The sequence below is a fragment of the Littorina saxatilis genome, linkage group LG7 (assembly GCF_037325665.1).
Source record: "Littorina saxatilis isolate snail1 linkage group LG7, US_GU_Lsax_2.0, whole genome shotgun sequence".
Lineage (NCBI taxonomy): Eukaryota > Metazoa > Mollusca > Gastropoda > Littorinimorpha > Littorinidae > Littorina > Littorina saxatilis.
Genome location: NC_090251.1, coordinates 48,046,585 through 48,056,866, shown reverse-complemented (window position 1 = coordinate 48,056,866; position 10,282 = coordinate 48,046,585). Strand labels below are relative to the sequence as shown.

Here is a 10,282-nt window from a genome sequence, read left to right as displayed (position 1 = left end):
AACATTTAGTCAAGTAGCTGTCGAACTCACAGAATGAAACTGAAAGCAATGCAACGCAGCAAGACCGTATACTCGTAGCATCGTCAGTCCACCGCTCATGGCAAAGGCAGTGAAATTGACAAGAAGAGCGGGGTAGTAGTTGCGCTGAGAAGGATAGCACGCTTTTCTGTACCTCTCTTCGTTTTAACTTTCTGAGCGTGTTTTCAATCCAAACATCATATCTATATGTTTTTGGAATCAGGAACCCACAAGGAATAAGATGAAAGTGTTTTTAAATTGATTTGGAAAATTTAATTTTGATCATAATTTTTATATTTTTAATTTTCAGAGCTTGTTTTTAATCCAAATATAACATATTCGTATGTTTTTGGAATCAGAAAATGATGGAGAATAAGATGAACGTAAATTTGGATCGTTTTATTAAATTTATTCTTTACAATTTTCAGATTTTTAATGACTGAAGTCATTAATTAATTTTTAAGCCACCAAGCTGAAATGCAATATCGAAGTCCGGGCTTCGTCGGAGATTACTTGACCAAAATTTCAACAAATTTGGTTGAAAAATGAGAGCGTGACAGTGCCGCCTCAACTTTCACGAAAAGCCCGATATGACGTCATCAAAGACATTTATCAAAAAATGAAAAAACGTCCGAGGATATCATACCCAGGAACTCTCATGTCAAATTTCATAAAGATCGGTTCAGTAGTTTAGTCTGAATCGCTCTACACACACACACACAGACAGACAGACACACATACACCACGACCCTCGTCTCGATTCCCCCCTCTATGTTAAAACATTTAGTCAAAACTTGACTAAATGTAAAAAGAAAATGAGGAAAAAGAATATATAGATTGTACACAGGTGAATGGGTAAATTTGAACTTTAGCGTGTTAAGTTCATAGCTCATAATTCAGAGGCATTAAAGTCTCCAAATTTGTAGAACGTGCACTTGCAATCACCCAAATAAATAAAAAATGCTGAAATTTGTAGAACCTGCATTTGCTATCACCCAAATAAATTAAAAATGCTGAAAATGGTAGAACCTGCATTTGCGATCAATTAATTGGGATTTACCTGTCAAATGTGGACAAAGTTGTCGATGCCTGGTCGATGCCTGAACACTAACAGCAGCGGAAGAGAGTGGACATCCCCCCCATCTGTCGCCTTGTCTGCGGAAGAGAATGACGTCTTCCTATGTGGAGAAAATGAGGAAAAAGAATAAAAAGATTATACACAGGTGTATGGGTAAATTTGAACTTGAGCGTGTTAAATTCATAGCTCATAATTTAGAGGCATTTAAGTCTCCAAATTTGTAGAACGTGCACTTGCAATCACCCAAATGAATTAAAAATGCTGAAATTTGCAGAACCTGCATTTGCGATCAATTAATTGGGATTTACCTGTCAAGTGTGGACAAAGTTGTCGATGCCTGGTCGATGCCTAAACACTAACAGCAGCAGAAGAGAGTGGACATCCCCCTATCTGTCACCTTGTCTGCGGAAGAGAATGACGTCTTCCCATGTGAAGAAAATGAGTAAAAAGAAAATGAGGAAAAAGAATATATAGATTGTACACAGGTGAATGGGTAAATTTGAACTTTAGCGTGTTAAGTTCATAGCTCATAATTCAGAGGCATTAAAGTCTCCAAATTTGTAGAACGTGCACTTGAATACTTGGCAGTCATATCACTACATGTCTTCGCAATGGCTTCTAAACTTGGCCAACAATGTTCGCACGCTCCGGTTTTCTTCTTCATTCCATGTAAGCGCTGGTACTGTAAAGTGGTGTATAAATTCACGTGAGATAATATAATAGAGGTAGGTGCAAACTATTGTTGTTCAAAATGTTGCTGATACAAAAATGAAGCGCGTCAACAATCGCTGCGCTAGTGAAACCGAAAGCAATCGCCGCGCTCTGGGAATTGCCGCGCTGCACAACGCGCCGCTCTCTGGGAATCGCTTGCCAATGAAAATGTCGGCTAAGACACTGGTGAAGCTAACAAATTCTCCATCTCTAATTCCCCCCCCCCACCCCCCTTCCTCATGTATGGCCTATGCGAAAGAGAATGGCAAAATCACAATGTCGGGTGAGACACGTGGTGAAAACATTCTCCATCTCTAACCCATTTCTAGATGCAGCGTTGAAAGACCCTGGGGTGGTTCTTCGAATAAAGCCTGGAATAAACCCTGTGGCAGAATGGTTTCGGAACACTTTAAGAAGGAGACTGACTTACCTGTCGAGCTTGTCGATGCGTGAACAAACACTTGCCGAGTCGAGCTTTTCGATGCGTCTCGCTTTCCACGGTGCGGACGGAAGTGGCCTTCCGATATGCTTATTCGGTCTGAGCCAATGGGAGACCCGGTTCGTTTAACAGCCAATGGGGAGGCCTTCCGGTTGCGTCGTCTGTTAGAAAATGTCGCACCAGAATGGCAGAAAAAGCCATTTGGCTTCGGAATCGGCTAATCTAACCGGGCGCATTGTGTGCGCCGCAAAATGTTTCTAGATACCCCAGAGATCGGGGCCCAAATCGGCCGGGTTTGGGAGGAGATAGCGATGCAAGGCCCCAAAACGGTCGCGTATTATAATATAGATACCAAACAAGTCGCGTAAGGCGAAATTACTACATTAAGTCATAGACCAAATAGCCTAGACCGCTAACTCGTCACGTGACCCTTCGAGGTTACGACGCTCGACTTTCAGGGGCGCTTAGCGTCCGGTTTGAAAGGCCAGCGATTCGAAGACAGTGAAAAGAAAGCACGCTCTAGTTATTTGTGACAATGGGAGGTGACAATGAACTGGATTTTCCAAAACTCCAAACTAAACTTAACAAAACTCATCGAAAAACATGTTCCATATGCACTTTAGCTGAGTTTATTTTAGCATTGTCAGAACTTACCTCGGCAACTTCGTCCATGTTTACAATCGACACCGGATATGACATCCCCCTGATTTCTGAAAGGCCATGTAAGCGTAGGTTCCTAAATGCGAGAGGCCGCTACCTCGTCATAGAGAGAAAGAGCAGAGAGAGAGCTGGTTGGCGTTCTAGGATAAATGGTCTATGATTTAGTCAAGCTGTGGAACTCACAGAATGAAACTGAACGCACTGCATTTTTTCACAATGAACGTAGTCCGCCGCTCGTGCAAAACGCAGTGAAACTGACGAGCCTGTTTGGTATGTAGTGGTTTTGCGGTGCTGCATAGCACGCTTTTCTGTACCTCTCTTCGTTATAACTTTCTGAGCGTGTTTGTAATCCAAACATATCATATCTATATGTTTTTGGAATCAGGAACCGACAAGGAATAAGATGAAATTGTTTTTAAATCGATTTCGGAAAGTTAATTTTGATCATAATTTTTTATATTTTTAATGTTCAGAGCTTGTTTTTAATCCAAATATAACATATTTATATGTTTTTGGAATCAGAAAATAATGAAGAATAGGATGAACGTAATTTTAGATCGTTTTATAAAAAAAACTTAATTACAATTTTTAGATTTTCAATGACCAAAGTCATTAATTAATTTTTTAGCCACCAAGCTGAAATGCAATACCAAAGTCCGGCCTTCGTCGAAGATTGCTTTACAAAAATGTCAATCAATTTGATTGAAAAATGAGGGTGTGACAGTGCCGCCTCAACTTTTACAAAAAGCCGGATATGACGTCATCAGACATTTATCGAAAAAATGAAAAAAACATCTGGGGATATCATACCCAGGAACTGTCATGTAAAATGTCATAAAGATCGGTCCAATAGTTTACTCTGAATCGCTCTACACACACACACACACACACACACACACACACACACACACACACACACACACACACACACACACACACACACATATATATTACCTGCTATTCCAACTTGGTCGTGTGACAGACGTTTTCTTCCACACGAGATTACGTTGATTGTCTAACGAAGCCGTCAGGCTGAGTTAGAAATCAGCTAATCGAGTGTGGAGGAAAACTCTGTCACACGACCAAGTCGGAATAGCATTTATGTCTCACAACTTCAACAGAGGAGAGAACAAACACGTGTTGTGTACTCAAGCTTGACAAACCTAAACACAGCAGCTCAGCCATTGTGGAGAGATCTACTTTTTGACGGAAGTGGCCGAACAACTGTGAATGACGTCTCGGTATATGTGAATGACGTCACAGTCATCGTCACAGTCTGTATCTTTTGAAGCATCGCATTCTTCATGACGTCTTTCTGTGTCTGCATCCGCGAAATGTTTGTTCTTTCCGGAATCTTTGTCATCTATGTTCAGAACTCTGTCCTTATTGTGTCAGACTAACAGGCCTCCTGAGCGAGCCTCTTTCCAAGGGCAGCTATATTCGCGTATGGAAACAGTACGGTCGTCTGGGATGCCGTTTTCAGTATTCTGAGCGTTGAAGAATTTGTAAAGAGAAGAAACGATAACAGCAGGAGAAATAAAAGTCGTGTGTGCATTTTGGGGCTTTTGGAGGGACGAGTTCGAGTTTGAATCCGTTCTTGCACATGCTCCAAAGCGTGTAACATACAATCTTGCACACGTTTGCTTTAGTAGTGGGAAAGAAGGAAAGCGTGTGACATACACACATACACCACGACCCTCGTCTCGATCCCCCCTCTGTGTTAAAACATTAAGTCAAAACTTGACTAAATGTAAAAATTGGTTGATTAAAATCAACAGGGGTCGAAGCTGTGTATCAATAAAAGAAACGGTTATGTACGGACTCCATTATATTGTATTTGGGTTACAAAACTTACTGTGTTGAAGAATATTTGAAACGACGGTATTACTGTATATACAGTGGTACCTGTGGTTACAGGATACGATTTGGATTAGCCATTGGCGATTGTGATGGGTTTGACCAATGAGATACAATTCTATTCTGGACATTGTGATTGGTTGTATTGACGCTATTATGTGTTGTTTGGTACGGTACGGTTTGAGATTGTTGGCAGAAGTAAGAAGAACTGTGACTGACTCAGCGCAGGTAGAATTTGAGAGATGATCAAAGAATGTGCTTCGTACAGTTGGTTTAAAACAATGTTTTATTCATGTATTATACATGTGTTCCTAAACTTTACATTGACATGAAGTGAAAACAACAACAAGCCCACAGCTTGTGGCGGTGTCTTCAACACAAACTTACAATCATAGGTAGGAACGTGGCAGACAGTCAAGAACTACACTATGTGTAAAAACAGTCAGTCAGTTTAACACAAGATGTCACCCAAATCTAGAAGGGAAAAAAACCACAACACCAACAACAGAGAAGGGGAAAGATATTTAAAAAGTTAACTCACATATACACGTCTAACCAGAGTATGCGTAAAGAATAATAACCGCCCAAGGAAAACGGATCAAAGGACATGTGTTCAGACCAGGGGGAGGGGATTCTGTGTTTGTCTAATTGTGTCCAAACACGGCAGTTAGTCTTACAAATTCCTGAACGGTTTTGAATAAATTAATGTTTTCAAGCTGTCTTGCATTCATAGTCCCTTCTAATGATATAACAGTATTAAAAAAAAAGACTCTAAAAGCTATAAATGGTATCCTGGCGTTCTTGCAAATAAGTTGGGCATTCAAAGAAATAGGTTTCTGCACCAGTGCCGCATTCACATACACTATCGTTACTTAAATGTCGATCAACTAAATGCTGCTTTGTACGGTTCTATTATATCATGGATAGAGCATGATGTACATGTACTGTACATTATGATTGTATTTGTCATGTGGACATTTTACTTTGGTCTTGTGCTGTTTTTGGGACGAGGGAGAAACGGGAATTAAAACGACTTGACACGTGTGCGAACGAGGAGTCATGGTTTTATTGAAGAGTGTGTATGCAATGGTGCGTCGGTTTGTACTAGTGAACTGTAGTTTATTTTTGTACATATCAGATGCACAAGAAATTGTTTTTTCCCCATGTTCTTTTCAGTGATTACTGCATTTTGTCAACACATGCTGCTTCTAGGATCGGCGTGACCAATATATGATCATTCTGTAAAATTCTTCAAGTCAATTTCGTAAACATACCAACAACAACAACAACAACAACAACAACAACAACACAACAACGACGACGACAACAACAACAACAACAACAACAACAACAACAACAACAACAACAACAACAACAACAACAACAACAACAACAACAACAACAACTACTACTACTACTACTACTACTACTACTACTACTACTACTACTACTACTACTACTACTACTACTACTACTACTACTACTACTACTACTACTACTACTACTACTACTACTACTACTACTACTACTACTACTACTACTACTACTACTACTACTACAACAACAGGCATCAAAATAATGGGGGAAAACATCAAACAACAACAGCACAAACACAAATAATACAGAAAGACAAGCAAACAAACAAGCAAACAAGCAAACAATCATGAGAACACAAAAAAGTGAAAATAAAAAGTTACGTTGGAGAAAAATTAAAGAAAATAGATTCCAGGACCATAATTTAATTTTGATATTCCTCGCAACGTAATCTTGTACACATGAATAAACATAAACAAAAATAAACAATTTTGACAAAGGGTTAAAAAAAAACATGACGGCAGACCGCGAACTGAACTGGACTCAGAGGCTTTGAGGGAGCGCCACGGTTACAGCTGACGAGGTAATGACACTGAAATGAATTGAAGAATACGCCAGCACGGTTTCGCCAAAAAGCCGAGGAACTGATCTCGTGAAAACGGTAACAACGATGGCCCATGTCACAGTCCCCGAGGCCATTATTGAAAAGGGGTTATCAGGTTATGCCCTCGTCATTACAAATTGTACCAAAGCCGATTAGCTTTATCATGTACGATGTTTGCTTGCAAATTACAACACAAACGCGAAATACTTAACTATTTGTAGAGTTCCAAGGCATTGCAGACAAAGCAACTGCGAGAAAGTCAGGTTTTAGCAGTGTGAAAATCCACTGAAAACGGGCTAATATCCCTTCTGTTAACATGGCCATACATGTATGACACTGACCCTGAGCTGACCCTGAGGCAATGAAAAGGTTTTCCCGGAAAACTTCTCTCGAAGAGCGAATGGGTTCGGTGGATTTGTCAGTCTGTCACATGTTGAAGTGCCCCGTAGGGGTTGAAAGAGATAAGCCCCCCCCCCCCCAAAAAAAAAATTAAACAAATGTCTGTTTACGGTAACATAGGCCCAAAAACTAGGGTCGGTAGGTCGGGGATTTTTTAATTTTTAAAATTTTTTTTTCTCCAAAAAAACATATTTTCAAGTTATTTTGCCAAAAAAAAAAAGACTTTCTCTTTTTTGTCTTCTTTTTTTCCCCCAAATGCCAAAAAAAAATTCTAGGGTCGCGCGAAACAATAGGGTCGGTCGGGATACCGTAAACAGACTAATTTTTTTTTGGCCTAAGCTACTGTCGTGTTTTTTCCAAACCTAGTGCACTACCTTTCTCACGAGATAAGTTACTTCTGTTTTGTTCCGGTTTTTTTCCAATTGACAGATCCTGTTGTGAATATGCACAAATTAGGAGGGAAAAACGAAACAAAACAAAAGTAACTGATCTCATGAGAACAGCAAACAACGACACATGTTCACCGCTCTCACCCCATTGAAGAAGAGGGGTCGTCCTCGACCCCTCAATGACAATAAGAATAACTTCACTTGGTTGGCTATTAAAATATGACATTAAAATGAAAATTTTCTTTAACACACCCAGCCTACAAGTAAACGATTATAACTTAAGAACTATTTGGACATTGACAGAGAGGATGACAACGCATAAAACACATAAGTTCACATAAAATAACAGGCACACTTAATGAATAACCACAAGCCCTAACTCTGAAAGCTAGAGGCACCATGGTGCCACGCCTGTGATAATAGTTTTACTGTGATACATTTTCTCACTGAATGCGCCGATCTGTATGATTTACGAGTGAAGTATTTTGACACCTGTATTTTGAAACATATTTTTATGGAGACCAGCTCTACAGCTCTCTTTGGATTTTAAAGGGAGTCTGGCCTTTATTTTAAGATTTGAATTTTAAAGATCATTGACACGTAAGGTTTCGCCTTAACTTTTGTGTTCCCTTCGGGTAATGTTCCTGACTTTGTTTTTTGAAATTGGTTTAATTTAAATGTGTGTAATGTTAAACTTGTGGGGTCCTGATTTGGCCTATAATTATGGTCCGCTGGACCCAAAAAGCAACAACTATCAAATCATTATCATCTTGTAATATTATAAATGTACAAATACAATCTAAATCAGGTCATGCCTCTTTATATCAATCAAAATCAAATATAATATTGCACCGTATTTTACCATCTCATTTTACAAGAGTTGGAGTTTTACAGCACAACAATCACATTACAACAATCACAACAACAAACAATACAATAGGCAATTTTTCGTGTAGCGGAGACACAACGAAGATTTTTGTAAGCGCACCAGCCCCGTTTCTGCTGCAGCAGAGAACTGTGCGTGTTTGACCGGCCAAGCTTGCAAGGGTTGGCATGCGCAGAGAGAGGTCAGGTTTTTGTTTCAGCAATTATTTTCATACAACATACTATACTACCGTTACATACAGTACAGCATTACTGTATTGAAACACCCCTGCGGAAGCTCGCATTTTCATGATCCGCTAACTTCGACCAATATTTGTATCATCCACTGAGACTCGGAGTGTAACCTTTACGTATTACTTCTTCTTCTTCTTCTTCTTCTTCTTCTTCTTCTTCTTCTTCTTCTTCTTCTTCTTCTTCTTCTTCTTCTTCTTCTTCTTCTTCTTCTTCTTCTTCTTCTTCTTCTTCTTCTTCTTCTTCTTCTTCTTCTTCTTCTTCTTCTTCTTCTTCTTCTTCTTCTTCTGCGTTCGTGGGCTGAAACTCCCACGTACACTCGTGCTTTTGCACGAGTAAATTTGTACGTGCATGACCGTTTTTACCCTGCCATTTTGGCAGCCATACTCCGCTTTCAGAGGTATTACGAATACCTGTCTAAATATATAGACTACATTTTCCTTTGAGGACGTTAAACTTAACTGTCAGTCATACCCGCTTACACGACGTAAAATTGTACCTAAAGCTCGTATCCAACAGAGAGCATAAGCTATTTGATAACCTGGTAAAATTGTACCTAAAGCTCGTATCCAAGAGAGAGCATAAGATATTTGATAACCTGTTAAAATTGTACCTAAAGCTCGTATCCAAGAGAGAGCATAAGCTATTTGATAACCTGGTAAAATTTTACCTAAAGCTCGTATCCAAGCGAGAGCATACGCTATTTGATAACCTGGTACAATTGTACCTAAAGCTCGTATCCAATCAAGAGCATACACTATTTGATAACCTGGTAAAATTGTACATAAAGCTCGTATCCAACAGAGAGCATACGCTATTTGATAACCTGGTAAAATTGTACCTAAAGCTCGTATCCAAGCGAAATTGAGAGCATACGCTATTTGATAACCTGGTAAAATTGTACCTAAAGCTCGAATCCATGAGAAGGCATACGCTATTTGATAGCACACAGAAGTTGATTTATTTCGTCAATCGGTGTCAGATCTCAGAGACGGCACACACAATGAAAAGTACCAGCCCGAAAACTAAATACATAAGTCTTACACAAGTCATAATAACTTGCAACAAAATAATCCCGCAGCCAACATACCTTAGATAGTAGACAAACACTTGCCGAACTGTAAATCCACAACCAGACAATGTGTTGAATACTGTCTTACTTCTCGTATGCTCCTGTGTTGACTTATATTCGTCGCCTGCACTATATAGCAGTCTACCCCTTTTTATTGCGCACTTATTTCAATATGGGTGAAATTATTGCCGGGGGGTGCATAGATTCTCACACAGATTTTTAAACAGTCCCTTCTCAGTGAAGAAAAACAAACACCCACACAATGTCCAGGAAGAATGTGACGGTTGTTTGAGAGGATATAGTCGCGATGTGAGAACGTGAGGTAATATACATCACAAGTCTTACTTCTTACACTTCCTTGTCTGAAAAAAAGCGGTTGATGGGCCTCTCACGGGGAGATGAGTACGCATACAATCACGAAGAGTAAATATCCATACTCGACCATTGAATAGTGTTGTGTCTATAATTATATCAATGCCAAAACTTATTTGAAATTCACTCTAAGATATGCTAAAAAAACACTTTCATTTCTTTAACTTATCTCCAGATACAGAATACTGGAACGTCCGTGTTGTCGGAAGTTGAGGGGAATGTGGATGTGGTACGGGGGGCCGGGGGGGGGGGG

General features: G+C 39.6%; 2 long non-coding RNA genes across 2 annotated transcripts in view; both read right to left on the bottom strand.

The window, feature by feature from the left end:
• LOC138970372 (uncharacterized) overlaps nucleotides 1-1,467 on the bottom strand; it is a 3,269-nt gene extending 1,802 nt beyond the window's left edge. Inside the window, exon 1 of the long non-coding RNA XR_011456912.1 lies at nucleotides 1-1,467. This exon is cut by the window's left edge and continues 161 nt beyond it. This is a non-coding gene — a long non-coding RNA (uncharacterized lncRNA).
• Nucleotides 1-9,927, bottom strand: part of LOC138971661 (uncharacterized) — a 15,241-nt gene extending 5,314 nt beyond the window's left edge. Inside the window, exon 1 of the long non-coding RNA XR_011457332.1 lies at nucleotides 9,676-9,927. This is a non-coding gene — a long non-coding RNA (uncharacterized lncRNA). The remainder of the gene's footprint in view (nucleotides 1-9,675) is intronic.
• Between the last annotated feature and the right edge of the window lie 355 nt (nucleotides 9,928-10,282).